We start from the raw sequence: 18332 nt of genomic DNA, 5'->3' as shown, positions 1-18332 counted from the left end.
AGGCCTGTACGAGGCAGCTCCTTTGACCCTAAGCTCCCGTGTATCTAACCCCACCTAATATCGCTGTCCATGAATTTATCTAGTCTATTTTTGAATGTGACAATTGTATTGGCACTCACCACATGACTGTTTATTCCACTCATCCACCACCCTATTAGTAAACCAATTTTTGCCTATGTCCCTGTTGAATCTGAATGTATCCAGCCTGAAACCCATTACTTGTGGTCCCTCCGGTTCTCTTTCACTCGTTGAAAACCCATGAATGCCCCTTATTAAAGCCCTTCATCCATCATAAACCTCGATCATGTCCCACGCACCCCTTCTCGCCCTCTTCCACACAATTGCCAAGTACTACACCATTAAGAGCCCATCAATCTATCATGACTCGTGTTGTAGAGACGTATGGCGAAGGTCTCCCACACCTAACATAATATCACTGTCAGCAATACTTTAGTCCTTCCTGCTATTCGCTGGAGCCTCTGATAATAGTTATATTATTCTGCCAAGCTCTTCCTGGGCTATTCAGGGCCAACATTGGTATATACTGAATAACCTATCCCTGGAAAAGTTTGTCTGCAACGTCCGCACCCATAGTCCGACTTGGATAAATCATGGGTGTGTGAAATGATAATAACAAACATACGCCTGATGAGTGCTGTCAGCGACGCAGCGATCCAGGCTAATCTAAAATCTCCTCAGTACGCCTGTGTTGTTATTAAGTTTATTTCTAAGTTGTTCCGAAATCTCCTTATGCAGAACGCCATTACTCACTGGTCTTCAATCTTTCATCCCCTTTGCTTGTTTTTCCCTCATTTCTAGGGCTACCCGAGTCTTCCCATATGCAAAAGAGTTAACCAGCATATTTATTCTTTCATCCTTTTGCTGATCTTTGTTTCTCCCAAGGTTATCAAAAATCCTGCATGCAAGAGTCGCACCAGCATCGTCATTCTTTCACCCCTTTCGCTGGTAAATTTAGAACATCCTTTGTTGTTCTAGCTAACCACCTCTTTGCTGTCCAAATCTCTATGTAAGAGTTATTAACTCAGCATCGTCATCCTTTCATCCCTTCAGCTTTGGTAAACCCCAGAACACCCTTTTTTGTCTTCTAGCTAATCGATTTCTTGGCTTTTGTCCAAATCCCTTGGTGCAAGAGTTAACCAAAGCATCTTCATTCTCTTTCTTCATCCTTTCGTCACGCTGGTAAACTCTGGCTGAAAGAGTGCCACAATATCATCATCATCTAAACGTCTTTATTCTTTTCGTTAGACAACATCGGTATATTCCTGCCTTTAGCCTCAGTTTCCTTGACAACTCCCCACGCATACACAGGGCTTCATACCAAGAGGGGAAAATTATCACATTAGACTTTCTGAATGAGCTCTGGGCTCTTTCTATTTGGGGAAACCTTTCTCCTGAGCATTTTCCGGGAGCAGCACCATTGTGCTTTTCTGTTTCCTCTTTTTTCCCCCTTGAGCTGCCTCCCACCCTGTAAAAAAGATGAGTGATGGATAAGAATAAAAGTTTAGAATAATTGTTTCGATAATGATTATCTTTTGGTATTTTTGCTGCGCCTGAGTGTTCGGTCCATCGGGAACGTGAGGTAACTGGTGAAGACACACGTATGAGCTGACACCTGTTACGCTCTGGCGACAAACAATAATGGTACTACACGGGTACTCATCACAGGTAAACACATGTGCCCGACGACACTCATAAATTGCAATCTGTCTGTGTATACTTCCTGGAGACATAATTACCGCTGTACAGGCAAGAGAATCACACACGTCTCCGTCAAGAAAGAAAAGGTAGGTAGCTGTGGAGAGAGTACAAAGAAAGCAAAGGAAGGAAAGGGAAGGAAAGGGAGGGAAAGAAGAGAAAGAATGCAAGGGAATGAAAAGAAAGGGCATGAATAACACTGTATCATTAACAAAGACAACACTGCATAATACAATGACAATTTCATCATCTCATACTCCGTGAACTCTAAGGGTCGCATTTTTAAACATTTCTGAGGCCCAAAGCAGGGTTGTTTTCATTTAAATCAAATTATATAAATCAAGTGACTTAAATCGATTTAAATCAGAGTGATAAAAATCATGATTTAAATCAAAATTAATATACTACATTTAAAATGATTTAAGCGTAATATCAAGAGTAAAATATCTTATAATTTAAGTTATATATATATATATATATATATATATATATATATATATATATATATATATATATATATATATATATATATATATATATATATATATATATATATATATATATATATATATATATATATATATATATATATATATATATATATATATATATATATATATATATATATATATATATATATATATATATATATATATATATATATATATATATATATATATATGGAAGAAGGAAGAATATGAAACAGTTGTACAGAAAGTATTAAGTCTACTTGTCCTGTATTGATCCTGTACTGGTCCTGCAGCAAGTCAGGCACTAGTCAATCATTGCCATCTCTTACAAGAAATATTATAAAGCATAAAAACTATGGTGTCATTAAATTTTAATATTGGCCAAGTTTAATACAAGAAAATGGCCTCATAAGACTGAAATGCAGAAAAATAATTTAAATAAAAATCGATTTAAATAAAAAATCTGATTTAAATCAAATAAAATTTTTTTATAGAAAAGTCATGATTTTTCCAAACCTGCCAAGCACACACACATTTGACAAGGCTGTAGGAGTTTGGGACATTTCCAGGCTAGTTTTATGACCCTGGAGGTAGGTTGACCTCCTCCTATACCCTGAACCTAAAACAACACTATCTGTTTTCTGGTGTTTCTAGGAGGGCGAGTTTTTCTTGCCTGACTCTCTCATTCAGAATTTCGTGAATAAATATAAAGCTAACCAACTAACACATTATTGCAAGAAAGACTATATGAATTTCCTTATCTGCCTTTGCTTTGTTTAATAGATTCGTTTTCATTCTTACTCTGAACTCAAATGGCATGCAATCTTAAGACATATTTATCTATTATCCATCTTTTTATCTATTTAACTATCTATCTATGTATCTATGTATCTATTTGCATAAGTGTGTGTGTGTCTGTGCGTGTGTGTTATATCTTTAAGTTTCACCAAGATTCATAAATCTATCCATCTCTATATTTTTATCTATCTATCTATCTATTTATCTATCTATCTATCTATCTATCTATCTATCTATCTATCTCTATTTGTATATGTGTGTGTCGCTGTGTGTGTGTGTGTGTGTGTGTGTGTGTGTGTGTGTGTGTGTGTGTGTGTGTGTGTGTGTGTGTGTGTGTGTGTGTGTGTGTGTGTGTGTGTGTGTGTTATATCTTTTAAGTTTCACCAACATTTACAAACCTCACATCGTCGCCACCTGAAAAGAAATGTGCAGAGACCTTCCGCACAGACGAACCTTGAGGAGCGCCGATGGAGGGCAGGAAGGCAGTAATGAGGTGAGAGAGGCCGAGCGAGGAGAGGAGCAGAATGATATAAATTGCAGGAGAATGAAGGAAATGAGTGTGTGTAAGAAGATAGTTAGATAGATAAATAGATAGACAGATCGATAGATAGATAGTTAGATAAAGAGCGCAGAGAAGCGACGATGAGAAGCGACGAGAGAAAACGCCTCGCGAAGACCAGCGGCCGCCCAACAGATACAGTAGCAGGTTAGTGTCATATTCTTAAACTTTTCGGCGCCCAGGCTACACATATTTTACTAGGCTTGTAGGAGTTGTGGGCATTGCCAGGGGTAGTTTTATGACCCTGGTGGTAGTCTGGCCCTTCTTCTGTACCGTGAATCTGGCCAGAACACTCAGTAGAACCCGACTGATCTCCTGTTCGGCCTGACAATACCGACTTTAGTGTGACGCCCTCCGTGAACTGAACACACAGAAAGACAGACAGACAGACAGACACACACACACACACACACACACACACACACACACACACACACACACACACACACACACACACACACACACACACACACACACACACATTTTCGTAAGATTGTTAACGAAATCAGGTTTGAAGTGTGGTGAGTTATATGTTCAAGGACAGTTTGATTTGCAACCTGATCTTTAATAATCTCTCTCTCTCTCAAAGGACAGGTCACGGACAGACACGCCCTGGGAACGCGTACCAACACACACACACACACACACACACACACACACACACACACACATAATGACACAAACATTACAATAATTATTCTCTATTTCTGCTGTTAATCACTTCTACCGTACACTTATCTCTCCCCATATGGCAAATGTAGGTGGTAAGCCCCGAAATGTTTGAGAAGAAAGACCTTTGGCGTATAGAATGTAGTATAAGCTTGGAGTTCCTGGTGAACACCCTGCTCGGGGAACGCTGCCGCCACGCCTGTAATGAGTCCACGGTGAGTCGCTTGATGAATAGTCCAGATTTGCATAGAAAACGGAGGAGCAGAGACGTGACACTCAGCACCGACACAGAAGGACTCTCGCGTGCCATATGGGGAGCGCTGAGAACACGATGGAAATGATTGGCAGCGAGTAGTAGAGGAACTGTACTGTCTGTGTCAGTAGCTGTGTGTGTTGGTAGATCGAAGGATGACGTGACACTCAGCACCGGCACAGCAGTGACTTCCTGCGTGGCTGATGGGAAGAACAAGTCCATCGTGGAAAACCTACACGTGTATATATCACGGGTGAGTCATAGGTTGGTACTGTTAGACGCTTGGCCTCACACCAACTATTTCCAAAGCCCAAAAGGTGATCAGCTGGGTTCTAATGAGTGTTATTTTAGGTTCACGGTACAGAAGAAGGGTCAGTCTACCACCAGGGCTATAAACTCACCCTTGAAACTGCCCCAAACCCTACGCCTCTAAATTTTGTTGAATATGTGTGTTTGGGCGCCGATATGTTTAAGAATACGGGCAGTAGTTTTTTGTTTTAATTTCAAACATTTGGCTTATACATACGCATCTGACGGTGCTTTTCCTAGAGGCTGTGGTATGGTATTTCTATGGGTGGTATTAATGCCCCAGTAACGCTTTCAGCATTACACCAGCGTTGTCGAATTATCGTACTCATCGTATTGCATTTCGAAGTTGCTGACCAATAACTATAGCAAAAAAATAAACAAACAAACATCAATAAATAGAGTTTTAATGCTAACTTCAATTTTCTATCGTTATTTGTGTAGGTACGAGAGTTTGAGGCTTTAAAGTAATAAAGACGATGTGGTGAGTACGATAATCTGGCAACGCTGCATTACACCCACTCCATTTGGTAAGGCTTTCGTGGAGGTCATGTTAGTATTTTAAATGCATGTGAGTTTTATGAGCCTGGCGGTAGTGTGCCAAGGTTGCTGCGCTGTGACCGTGAAAAAAACACTGCCAGAACCCGAACAATTCCTTTGTGGCCTTGGAAATGGTTGTTGCTGCGAGCCGATAGCGTCTGAGAATACCACGTTCCTTACCATATTCCGCTACAACATAATCGGAATAGCGTCCTTCATGGCGGCAGGAAAAAAAGGCCATAATGCGTAACGATACCACAAAAATGACAATCTAATACCTTGATGTTTCTGTTACACTGACGGACCCACAGTATTTAATCCCATGCTCGTGACTGACGCCACTTTTATTTCCAAAGGGTTTAAATTTACACAGATGGAAGCAAAGCAACAATCACACGCTCGTGGTTGACTTTCTGAGCAGCGGCTCCCAACCTTTCGGCCCCTGGTCCTTCTCCTGACACTTCTTCACCTGTGGACCACTACAACGAAATAGGCGTAAACGGGCCACCTATGACCATCCAAAGTCGGCCTATTTTTCCAGCGGGCCGTGAGTTTGACACCCCTGGTGCCGTTAGCTAAATTAGACTGCAATTCTAGCATTTAAGCATTCAGCTTTGATTGTGTACACTGTTCAGTAGTATGAATTTTATTCCGAGCCGCAATCTCCTAATTTCAGTAAAATAAATCTAACAATAATTAGAATCTCGATGGACTTGATATTCTTGCACGGATTCCTCGTGGGGACCATCAGTTCTCAGGCCGATAAGGAGTCACCCTCGCTTTCTTACTCTTCCTCCCATGAGCGCAAAGCAGACAGGCAAGGAGGAAACTGATCAAGTGGAGAAGTTTTGCTTATTTCCTCCGCCCTCTGCGAAGTCCGTCGGGTCCTCTTCTCCAAGAACTCCCTCGTTGTCTCTCAGCCCCTAAATTGTTCGGTTTCTTTTGCGAGGATGCGGTGCACCGCTCTGCAGCCTATTGGGAGCCTAATCAGCTATTTACGTCCGGTGCTCAAATGGGCATGGCTGGAGAAGAGAGAAACTGGGCAGTTACATGGCAACACACTCACATACCACCACCCATCAGTGTCCACCTCCTGTTACTGTCTTCCTATCTGTCTCTCCCTCTCTGTTTGTGTTATGTTTACTCTTCGTCTGTCTCTTTGTATGTTCTATCTTTATTTGCCTGTCTGACTGCCTGCGTTTCTGTTCATATCTGTCTGTCTGTCCTAATCTGCCTGTCTCTGTTTCTGTCTCTATCTGTTCCTCTCCTCTCTGTTTGCTGTTATGGTCTACTCTGTCTGTCTCTTTGTATGTCTGTCTCTTTCGCCTGTCTGGACTGCCTCTGCTTCTCTTCTGTCTGCTCTGTCTGTCTGTCCTAGTCTGCCTGTCTCTCTGTTTTCTGTCTCTATGCTTGTCTCTCCGTCTCTGTTTGCTGTCATAGTCTATTAGTCTGTTTGTTTGCCTGTCTAACTGCTTTCTGTTTCTCTGTCCGTCTGTCTGTCCTGTAATTTTTTTTTTTTTTTTTTTTTTTTTTTTTTTTTTTTTTTTTTTTTTTTTTTTTTTTTTTTTTTTTTTTTTTTTTTTTTTTTTTTTTTTTTTTTTTTTTTTTTTTTTTTTTTTTTTTTTTTTTTTTTTTTTTTTTTTTTTTTTTTTTTTTTTTTTTTTTTTTTTTTCTGTTTTTTGTTTTTTCTTTAATCTGTCTCTCCTCGCTGTTTCCTGTGGCTTGTCTACTCATCTTTGTTTGTCTGAATCTTCCTTATTTTGCCTCTTCTTGACTGTCTACTTTCAATTCGTTTCTCTGTCTCTGTCCCTCACCAACCTCCCATCCTGTCCTGGCCACTGCTGTCGCTGCTTGAAGTCAGTCACTGGAGGCGAAGGCAAGCAATTATATGTATCCCCTTTAATGCCAGTCCCTGCACCTCTCTTTCTTCACGCTGCCTTCTTCTCTCTCCTCCCGTCTAGTAATACATTTCAGGGCGTTTTTTCCTTCCGCCACTCCTCCGCTGGTCATTAGTCATCCTTGCTGCGTCCGTTGTCTTCTGTCTCTCTTTCACGCTGTTTTGCTTCCTTACTCTCTGTCTGTCTGTCTTTTAATATCTCATCCCTTGCCGGTAACTCCTCTTTCTCATCGCTTTCTCTTTCTTTTCTTTTCTTCACAATGTCTTCCTCTTCCTACCCTTTCTCTCGTCTCACATCCTATATTATCTTACTCCACTCATTCCCATCCCACCATACATACCCCAAACAACCTTCCCTCCACTCACTCACCTCCACATTCACAATCACCAACTACATTTCTTTCCATTTTCTTTACATTCCACCCCTTCACATACTCTCCTACCTTCCCTCCATCATTCCCCTTCCACTTAAGTCTTGTCCTTTCGTCTCTCGTTCAGATCTCATTCCTTGCCAGTCATTCCTCTTTCTCGGTGCATCATTTCTCTCTATCTTTTCTTTCTTTGGACCGTCTTGCTTCCCTCCCTCCTTCCCTTCCTTCCTCTCTCCAAAAGTCTTGTCCTGTCATCTCCCACTAAAGGTCCCATTCAGCTCCGTTCACTTGTTGCATAAAAAAGAACATTGTCCTCACTACGCCGATAGATAAATCACTCCTACCTCTCTTCCCATAACTAAGACACATTTGATAAGGTTCCAAACGATCCATATCTCATCACCTGTAACGTGTTTTGAGTGATGGACAGTTTTTTTCTACATGGGGTTCTCGTCACTAACACTTTCCTCTTCACTGTGTCTCGTCTCCTCTAAACAAGACTCAGATGATGGATCTGTTCTCACTTCCCAATTTCCAACAGCTTAAACGTCTCTTGAATAATGGTTTCGTTTTTTTCTCGTTTTCAGCTCTTGTTTTCTTGTTCTTGTTCTTGTTCTTTTTCATCTCTTTTGCTTCTTCCTCTTTTTTCGTTACTTATTTCTTTCCTTTTCGATATTTTTTGTACTTGTTCTTCTTGTTTTTGTTCGTTTGCTTCTGTTGTTCTTTTCTTGATCTTGTTGTTCTCTTGCCACTAAAGGGCTATTACACTGGGCAAATTTTCCTTGATCTTCAGTCAAACCACGATTTCCGCTGGCGTGGTTCTCATAATTGCGTGGTTTTCTGACGTGTCCACGATCTCCCAAAGCTACGGTATATTCCACCGAGGGACGACGGTATTACTCACCATCATCATCAGCAGCAGCAATAACAAGAAACAAATGAGAACCACGCTAGCGGAAATCGTGGTTTGCCTGAAGATCCACGGAAAATTTGCCCAGTGTAATAGCCCCTTAACACTCTTATTTGTCACCGTGTCTCGTCTTCTCTATGCAAGAATAAGGAGGGAGGCAGCGGAAGGGTTGGGAAGGAAGGGTCGGGAGCTAAAAAATGAAGAGAAGGAAGGTTTACATAACTTAATTTTCCGCGCCGCTGATTTGAAACATAACGTGTGAGTCATTCATTACCTTGATTATGTGTGTGTGTGTGTGTGTGTGTGTGTGTGTGTGATAGAGAGAGAGACAGAGAGAGAGAGAGAGAGAGAGAGAGAGAGAGAGAGAGAGAGAGAGAGAGAGAGAGAGAGAGAGAGAGAGAGAGAGAGAGAGAGAGAGAGAGAGAGAGAGAGAATTACAAAAGTGTGCATTCATTTCACATCTATATTATATAAACATCTACATTCATTTAACATTTATATTACGAAAAGAAAAAATACGTGAACTACTTATGCGGACAATAACTCAGAACAATAGTCATCAGTAAATTCAGGGAATGTTGAATTATAGGTACAATTGAAACTCCAAAAATGAGAACCGCCAATCGCCTCTCTCTCTCTCTTCTCTCCTCTTCTCTTCTCTTCTCTTCTCTCCTCTCCTCTCCTCTCCTCCCCTCTCCTCTCCTCTTCTTGTCCTCTCCTCTCCTCTCCTCTCCTCTCCTCTTCTCTTCTTCTTTCTTTTCTTTTCTTTCATCTTTCTTTTCTTCTCTTCCTTCACTTTTCTTCTCTCTGTCTGTCTCCTCTCTCTCTCTACCCTCCATCTCCCCTCTCTCCTCCCTCTCCCTCCTTTCCCCTCTCCCTCTCTTAAATGAACACTTCACCAACTTCCAAAATTTCCACTAATGACAGACAGGCCAAAAGATATACACCGAGTAGTCACGCACACAGCCAGTCAGAGTTACACTTTCTGGGTTAATATCACGTGGAATGCTTTTGGGATGTAGCAGAGACCCGTTGTATCATGAACACTGACGTCGGTATTCTCAGACTCTTTCGCCGGAACACGAGAGTACCTTCAGAGTGTATGATGCGTGGACATTCATCTCTCTTCCTCCTCTTATATAACTGTTGACTTGATCATTGCAGCAAAAGAGAGTACGTTCGGTATTCTCAAACGCTTCCGCTTCTCACATATAATATTTCCAAAGGCCGTAAAGGAGGTTAATCGAGTTCTTGTGAGTGTTTTTATTAAATTTTTTGTCCAAGGTACAGATGCCTTGTCATCCTACCACCAGGGCCATAAAGCTACCCACGGATATGCCCACAACTCCTACGAAAACTTTGTGTGTGCTTGGCCGTCGAATGAATACGTGTTCCCTTACCGTCTCAAATGATCGAAATGCCACAATAGTGCCTCGTTAACGTAGTTTTTTTTATGCTTTATACTCGCATCCTCCCCCTCCTTCTCTCTTCGAAACTATAACAACACTTATCATCACCAAGAATGCCGCAATTGTTTCCTTATGTTCTTCCTTCCTTTTTTTCTTTCCTTTCTCTTTTCCCTTCCGTCCTTCTTTCCTCCCTCCTCCAGTCCTTTTTCTCCTTTTCTCCTTCCTCTGTCCTTCTTCCCTCCTCCCTCCCTTTTCTCCTTTTTTCTTCCTTCCGTCCTTCTTTCCTCCTCCTCCAGTCCTTCCTCCCTTTTTTCTTTCTTCCTTCCTTCTTTCCTCCATCCTCCAGTCTTTTCTTCCTTTTTCTCCACCTCCATCTCTTCTTTCCCTTCCTTCTTTTCTTCTTTCTTTTTTCTTTCTTTTTCCCTTCCTCCCTTTTCTTCCTCCCTTCCTTTCCTCCTTTTCCTTTCTTTTCTTTTTTCTTCCTCCCTTCCTTTCCTCCTTTTCCTTACTCTCATTTTACTTACTTCCTTCCATACTTTCTTCCTTCCTCCCTTCCTTTGTTTTCTTATTTCTTCCTTCCCCTCTTCCTTCCTTCCTTTCACATTTCTTCCTTCCTTCCTTGATACCCACGCCACTATCCCCGTCACACACGTCCCTACAAACACATCTCTCTCATTTCTTCTGTCTTTTCTTCTTTTCCCCTTAACCTTCCTTCATTTCTTCTGCTTATGCATTTTTCTTTCCTTTCCCTCTTTTAGTCATTCCTTTAATTAGTTTTTCTTCCTTGCTTTCTTTTTACTTTCTAGTCCCTATCTTCCTTCCTTCCTTTCTCTTTTCTTCCTTTTACCTAATTTCATTCTTCGTCTTTTCCTTTTTTTTTCTTCCTTCTACTTTATATTATTTTTCTTTCCTTCTTCGGTCCTTCCTTCTACTTCCTCTCTATATCTTTGCACCTTTTCTTCCTCCTGTTTTTTCATTATTGTATTCCTTCCTTCCTGCCTCGCTTCATTTAGATTTCTTTAATTTTTCATTCCTTTTCTTTTTTCCTTCCGTCTAATCTGTTTCTTTCCTTCCCTCTTTCCTCCGCTTCTCCTCTCTCCATCTCTCTGCCATGATCACCTCACCAACACTACCATTACCAAACACTTCCGAGCACTCATCTATCTTACTTCATTGTTTCTCTCTCGCGTCTTTTCACACCCTCGCCCTTCCTTCCGTTCTCCTAACGCGACTGTCCTTCCCTTCCCTTCCCTTCCCTTCCCTTCCCTGCCCCCTCACCCCGCCGCCCTCCGCCCCCCGCCGCTCTCGATCCTCCCGTGTCTCCGTAACGCACCTACACATTATCTATTATCGTTGTGTTATTATCCAAACTTACATGCGAATTTGCGACCATCACTCTCATCCTTGTGGCTTTATCTTCCTCGCCTTTGTTCACGTCCAGCCGCACGCATGACTCTCTCTCTCTCTCTCTCTCTCTCTTTGGGTTTGTTTATCACCCATCTATTTATTTCACTCTCTGCCGTTATCGCCTACTCCCAGTCTAATGTGTCTTTGCCATTTAAAATCTGTATTCCTGGCAAAACACACTATTTTCTAACCTGAGGAAGTATTGCAGGAAAGGTTAGATTTATTACGTTTGGGCTCGACATTCTCTCTCTCTCTCTCTCTCTCTCTCTCTCTCTCTCTCTCTCTCTCTCTCTCTATAAACATCTGTTTCTAGGTGTGTGTGTGTGTGTGTGTGTGTGTGTGTGTTTGTGTGTGTGTGTGTGTGTGTTTCTCTCTCTCTTCCTCACACACACACACAAAAAAAAAAAACTTTTCTGTCGTGTCTTCATCATGAACTTTTCTTACTTTCTTTTTCTTCTTTTCTTCTTTTCTTGTTTCCTTCTTCTCTGCACTTTTCTTCCTTTCATAAATTACTAAAACCTTCTCAGTTATCTTCATTATATTACTTTGTGTCAACCGTAAAAATTCATACTTAGTGTCAACAGTATTTTTTTTTTATTTCTTACTTTTGCAACGAAAAAAAAAATAATTGGATTGAAATATATATCAGGATTTTGTTACTAATTATTGATTCTGGCTATTATTACACAGTGTTATATTCCCACTGTGGATAACTTAATTTTCTCACTATCGGGGATGCGTGAAAGCGATGAGCCGGAGCAAAATATTCGCCACAAACCAAAACAAAATCATGGATATATGAATCACACCGACGCGCACACATAAAAAAAATCATTGCTGACTCAATAAATATGTAATGAGTGAGTAACTGTATGCAAATAAATATAGACAGATAGATAGAAAGCAATAAATACTTAGATGAAAGACTGACAAACAGGCCCTCGGAGATACTGGCAGCCAGCCAGCCAGACAGACAGACAAAGATATTTAACGAGTGAGTAACTGTATGCAAATAAATAAAGAGAAGACAGATAGAAACCAAGAAATACTTAGATGACATTGACAAACAGGCCCTTGTAGATATTGGTAGCCAGACAGACAGATAGACAAAGATATCTATGTAAAATGGACAGAGCCATTTGTATCATGGCAGTGTAAACATGTATCCCAGTGACAACAGGACGTGGAGCATTTATTATTCCTACAATAAATCTAACCAAAAAAATATAGCATCCATTTATCGAGTCTATGAAAACAAAATCATATTCCATTCTTTATGCAAATGCCAATTTTGTGGTGTACTCTTCCCTCTCTCTCGCTCTCCCTCACGTGCTCCTTGGACCTTCCCGGCTGAAGTGACGATCTTTTCACATTCAAGGTGCAGAAGCCTTGCCAAACTATCACCAGGCTCATAAAACTACCCATGGAAACACTAACACAGCCTCTACCAAAGCTTTATCAAATGTTGGTGGGCAAGCCTTCCCCCGAAACGTTTGTGAATACGGGCCTGAGAAACACTCGCTTACTCCACAAAGGTTAGGTGGCCACGCTGTACATTGCCCCATCTGTCCGGGCCATCACGGGCCAGTATTTGTTTTGGTGCTGCTGCGGAAACATACGCCGACAAGCGGTTAAATTATAATGTAGGTTAAAGGTGCTTTGCCATTTCCCCTTCACAATGACTGATGATTGGGAGGCTGACGGACGGATGGACACACACACACACACACACACACACACACACACACACACACACACACACACACACACACACACACACACACACACACACACACACACACACACACACACACACACACACATCTAGTTCATTCTTCTTTCAACCCACGAGTTTCATTCCACTCAGTAAACTCTATCTATTTTGTTACCTAGCAATTAATCCGCCCCACACTTCCTTGTAGAGATGCTTTAATCACGTAATCTAAGATAACATGAAAAGGACATCGACATCAATAAAGTCATGTATTGAGTCCAGTTTGTGTTGATGCTTATGTCAGAACACACTTACCTAACTAACACCACGAAGCCTGCTCTGTCATCACGACTGAAAAGAGAAAAAATAATGTTAGGTTATATATTACTGTAAAAATCAACAAGACAATATTTAGAAAGGGAATAACAACAACAGCAGTAAGAACAATAACAATATCATCACCACCAATAACAAAGACAATAACAAGAAAAAAAGATACTATATGCGTTTGTAATTCACCACGACCTGATGACGACCTGCACTCGTCATCGCCAGCAATTAACCAGTCATGAGCAAGGTTCATTATAGTCAATCTTTGGGTACTGCCGGGACCTTCGCACACCACTCACCACACACCCCATCCCCCTTGCTGAAGGGGGGACAGTAACCGCTGTTTGTCAGTGGTAAACTCCCGCCCTGAGCCAAGCTCGAGCCGCGGCCTGTCAGGCCGAGAAGTCTGGCAGAGGGCGACGTCTGCGCGTTTTTATCGGCGTCGCAGACACCGATCAACAGATTGTCCATCTTCTTGTTCTCTTCAAGTTGTTTTCCTGGCTTACCCATGCATTGTAGACATGACATTGTATAAAAGCATTTGTAAGCCATGATGAACCCTACAACATGGCATTATATATATATATATATATATATATATATATATATATATATATATATATATATATATATATATATATATATATATATATATATATATATATATATATATATATATATATATATAGATATTTTTTTTTTACGACATGGTCTGTGGCGCCGGTAGGCCTTCATAGTAGCATTTTCCATTTTAGACCCCTAGCTGCAGAATATAAAGTGTTGGAGGTGTGTTGGAGGGTCATGCGACGTCGATCTAGCACAGTTTTTGTGCTATTAACACTTGTTGATTTTTATCGTGATAGCCTATAGCGCCGGTAGGCTTTCTTCATGGGTCTGGTGGTCGGCCCAAGCCCGTCATGGCGTAGGCGAGTGTTTATAGTGGCGCCATGTATTCTTGGCTCATGCTGCCCCCCGAAGCTCATTCTTGAATGACTTGGACGGTTCTTCTAGCGCAGTGGTTCCCAACCTATGGTCCGCGGACCGGTTCCGGTTCGTGGCTTATGATTTGCTGGTCCGGGAAATTGCTTTACTAGTGACTTTTTGTTTTGTTCACAATTTAAGAAAATAATAATCTGTCAAAGCATTTTTTTCAAATAAGTAGTTATAATGAAATAAAAAGTGAATGAAACGTTTAGAGTACGGTGTAACACCCGCCGGACAGACGAGGAAGAAAGAAGAAAAAAAAATAAAGAAGAGAGAGAGCGAGAGAAAAGAAGAAAGATAGAAGAAAGAGAAGAGGAGCTAAAGCCAGCGAGAGGGAGATCGGATTTGTAATTTCATTTGTAAAATATGAGATATTACGTTTTGGTGTATTGATAGACCTTGCAATAGGTACATGAATCTGTCACCATGACAGCGAGTCTTTTCTGTATCTACTGTAGTACTAAGTGCTGTAGTTAGTGTAGTATTTTTTTTCCCTCATGGCGTCCATTTGAATAATTTAGTCTTTATAATCACTTTACTTTGTATAATGTGAAACATTACATTACAAGGTATTGTCCCACTAAGTTTTAAATTGCTAGAAAAATAAAATATGCATTTGGGCAATATGAATGTATGGTACTGGTCCGCAGAATTTTTTCACTTGCTCGACTGGTCCGTGGCTTTGAAAAGGTTGGGAACCACTGCTCTAGAGTCCGGGTTGATGGGTGGTCTTCAGGACACCATGTGGGTAGTCTTAGGCCACTCGGCGGTGACTGAAAAATCCCAGGTGGTAGCGGCGGATTCGAACCCGCGTCGTCCAGAACGCGATGAATACGGGGCCCGCACGCTAACCACTCAGCCACCGCCTTCCCGTGTGTGTGTGTGTGTGTGTCTGTGTGTGTGTGTGTGTGTGTTCCCATCCACACCCAAGCGTCAGGTCCCTCGTCAGTCTCCTCCCTGCTGCATATCGTCCCTTGTTTTCCTTCTCTTCGTTTTCGTCTTCCAAGTCACCGGATAGCGAAGTCAAGCCGTCCTGGGGGCGGCAAGGAAAACACGAGAGCCAGTGTTCCCTTTCCCACAGCTTGTCTTGTGTGTGCGGGTGAACCGGGGAAGAAACCGAACCCTCTCACCCTCATCCTTCTCTCTCTCTCGGTCTGTTTATCTGTCTTTGTCTCTCTCTCTCTCTCTCTCTCTCTCTCTCTCTCTCTCTCTCTCTCTCTCTCTCTCTCATTCTTGCTTCATGTCTCCATCAGCGTGGACGAGAGAAGGAACTGAACTCTCTCATCCTTCTGTCTGTCTGTTTCCCAATCTGTATTTTCACTTGAACATACTTTATGCTCTCTCTCTCTCTCTCTCTCTCACCATGGACTCTTGGATGCTGTCACTTTGTTATCGTGGAGCAGACTCAACGGCCTCATCATCTGTGACTCAAAATCTGCTCTCCGTGCCCTCTCCTCCCCCAGGCCTACATACCAGCAACTGGTCACACAAATTCTCCGCCGCCTTGCCACAGCCCTCGAGAGTTCACTGACGGTGCACTTTTTATGGATTCCGTCACACATCGGTCTCTTGGCCAACGACGTTGCGGACCGTCTTGCAAGGGCTGCCTGTGACCTGGACCCGCCAGCTGCTGGTGCCGCTGCTACCTCCTTGCCGTGGTGCAAGAAAATGGTACGCCAAGCTGCCTGCTCCTCCACCCGTCACCGTAGCGATGCTGAGAGGGCCGCCAGTGCGTCTATTCGGCACTACGAACACTTCCTGCCTCGTCCACACATGTACTGTCGCTCCGGTCTCATGGTTCGCCGCCATAATGTAGTGTGTGCTCGTCTCCGACTTGTGTACCGGCGGGTGTGGCAGCTGGCCGGGACGCGCCTCACTTCTCCTCCTGCAAGCTGTGTGACGCGCCCAATGCTAACACCCTTGAACACTATTGCTTGGAATGTCCACGTGTTGCTGACTTAATACCACAAGGACTCTCACTTGTGGAGACATGTAAATATTTATCGTCTGGAAACAATCTAGATGTTATCCTCACTCGACATCCACATTTTGGGTGATGCTAAATATTTTTTTTTTCACTAATGTTGACTCAGTATCACAGCGTGCCCTGTGAGGCACGAGTCGCCTGTATCCAAATTAGCATCCTGAACATGTACTAGGCTTGACACCCTTGGGTGTAATAAATTAATCAAAACAAAAACAAAAATCTCTCTCTCTCTCTCTCTCTCTCTCTCTCACTCTCTCTCTCTCTCTCTCTCTCTCTCTCTCTCTCTCTCTCTCTCTCTCTCTCTCTCTCTCTCTCTCTCTCTCTCTCTCTCTCTCTCTCTCTCTCTCTCTCGGGGGACTGTAATAATTTATGACGACATCTGTTTTAAGTCACTGCTATTTGTTCACGATTACTAAATTCAGTCATGCATCGAACGCAACTATCAACAGAGGACGGAGAAATAATACATATAAAGGTGTTAGTAGCACAAAGTTTTGCACCGATAAACAAAGAACGCAGAAATAATACATGTCGCGTTATCATTAGCAGAAGAAAGTTTACTCGTCCAACTCTCTAATATTCTTGACGTCTGCCTCTCACTCATCAGAAGCGACGCGTGTCACCGCCGCGTGTGGAGACGCCTTGGGTACGCGGACACCACTCGCTCTGCAGTCTTACTAAGGCAGGTATTATAAGACACTTTCGCTTCTCACATCAGCTCTTTCTAAAGGTCAAAGAGGGGGTCAGTAGGGTTCTAATGAGTGTTTCTTCAGGTTCATGGTAAAGAAGAAGGGTCACACTACCACCAGTCATAAAACTACTCCTGGAAATGCCCACAACTCCTACGAAAGCCTTGTCAAATATGTATTCCTGGGCGGCGAAATGTCTTATAATACGACCCTTATAATTGTGTGAATGAAGTTTTGTTCGAAAGTGAACTCTCTAAAGAATGTATCTACTGGCCATAATGGAGGTTAAGAAAATGTCTGGCAACAAGTAACCTCCACAACTACACCATTACACTTAACAACCAACCACCACGAACAAGACTTCCACACCACATGTTATACTGGAGCTAAATATTTATGTTTAAGATTTGTGAGCCTGGGAATACGAACATAGGAGTAAGAATAAGAATGGGGAATGGTTCTGAACTCAATGGCAACAAGTAAACTCACAACTACACCATTAATCTTAACACCCAGCCAACACAAACAAGGTTTTCTCCCTACATGTTATACTGGAACTCAATATTGATGATAATGATTTGTGAGCCTAAGAACGTAAGAGTAAGAATAAGAATAAGAGTGGGGAATGGCTCTCAACTCATTACACCCATTACACTTAACAACCAGACACTATTAACACGACTTTCACCCTGTATGTTATACTGGAGCTCAATATTGATGGCAAAGATTTGTGAGCCTGAGAATACGAACATAAGAGTGAGAATAAGAATGGGGAATGGTTCTGAACTCGCTGGCAACAAGTAAACTCACAACTTCATCCATTACTTAACAACCAGCCAACACGAACAAGATTTACTTATAGTTAGAGCAAAGGACGCAGCTAAACGGTAAACAACAAGAGAAAAAGTAGCAAATAAAAGTCATCTGCAGCTCCATTGGTACGGGAAGGGTTCGTCAGGCCGTAAAATCAGATGCAAATGAGCCCATACTGCAGCACAAAGGGATGTAATTTGGCCGTAACGAAGGAATGTTTTATGTTTCCGAGAATGATTAGCATGAAGGCAACGGGTAGCTTACTGAGGCTTAATAGTTCACTGCATGGATTATGGGTTTGCTGAGGAAGAAGTGAAAGAAAGAAAGAAAGGAAGGCAAGAGATGGTTAAAGAAAAGATAAAGATAATGGTGAAAAAAAAAGACAGAGGTAAAGAAAGGATAAAGAAGGAAGAAATGAAAGAAAGAAAGATGGGTAAAGAAAAGAAAGGGATAAAGAGATAAAGAAGGAATAAGGAAAAAAAGAAAGGTAAACAAAAGAAAGAAAAGAAA

General features: G+C 41.8%; 1 protein-coding gene across 1 annotated transcript in view; it reads right to left on the bottom strand.

Moving 5' to 3' along the window:
- The window catches only part of LOC126991495 (fat-like cadherin-related tumor suppressor homolog), a 45904-nt gene extending 32531 nt beyond the window's left edge, over positions 1-13373 (bottom strand). The window contains exon 1 of the mRNA XM_050850251.1: positions 13335-13373. The gene's annotated coding sequence lies outside the window, so the exon portion shown is untranslated. The remainder of the gene's footprint in view (positions 1-13334) is intronic.
- Positions 13374-18332: the final 4959 nt, after the last annotated feature.

Source organism: Eriocheir sinensis, unplaced genomic scaffold, assembly GCF_024679095.1.
Source record: "Eriocheir sinensis breed Jianghai 21 unplaced genomic scaffold, ASM2467909v1 Scaffold29, whole genome shotgun sequence".
Taxonomy (NCBI): Eukaryota; Metazoa; Arthropoda; class Malacostraca; order Decapoda; family Varunidae; genus Eriocheir; species Eriocheir sinensis.
The sequence above is the reverse complement of the archived record's forward strand: the minus strand, read 5'-3'. Positions and strand labels throughout refer to the sequence as shown.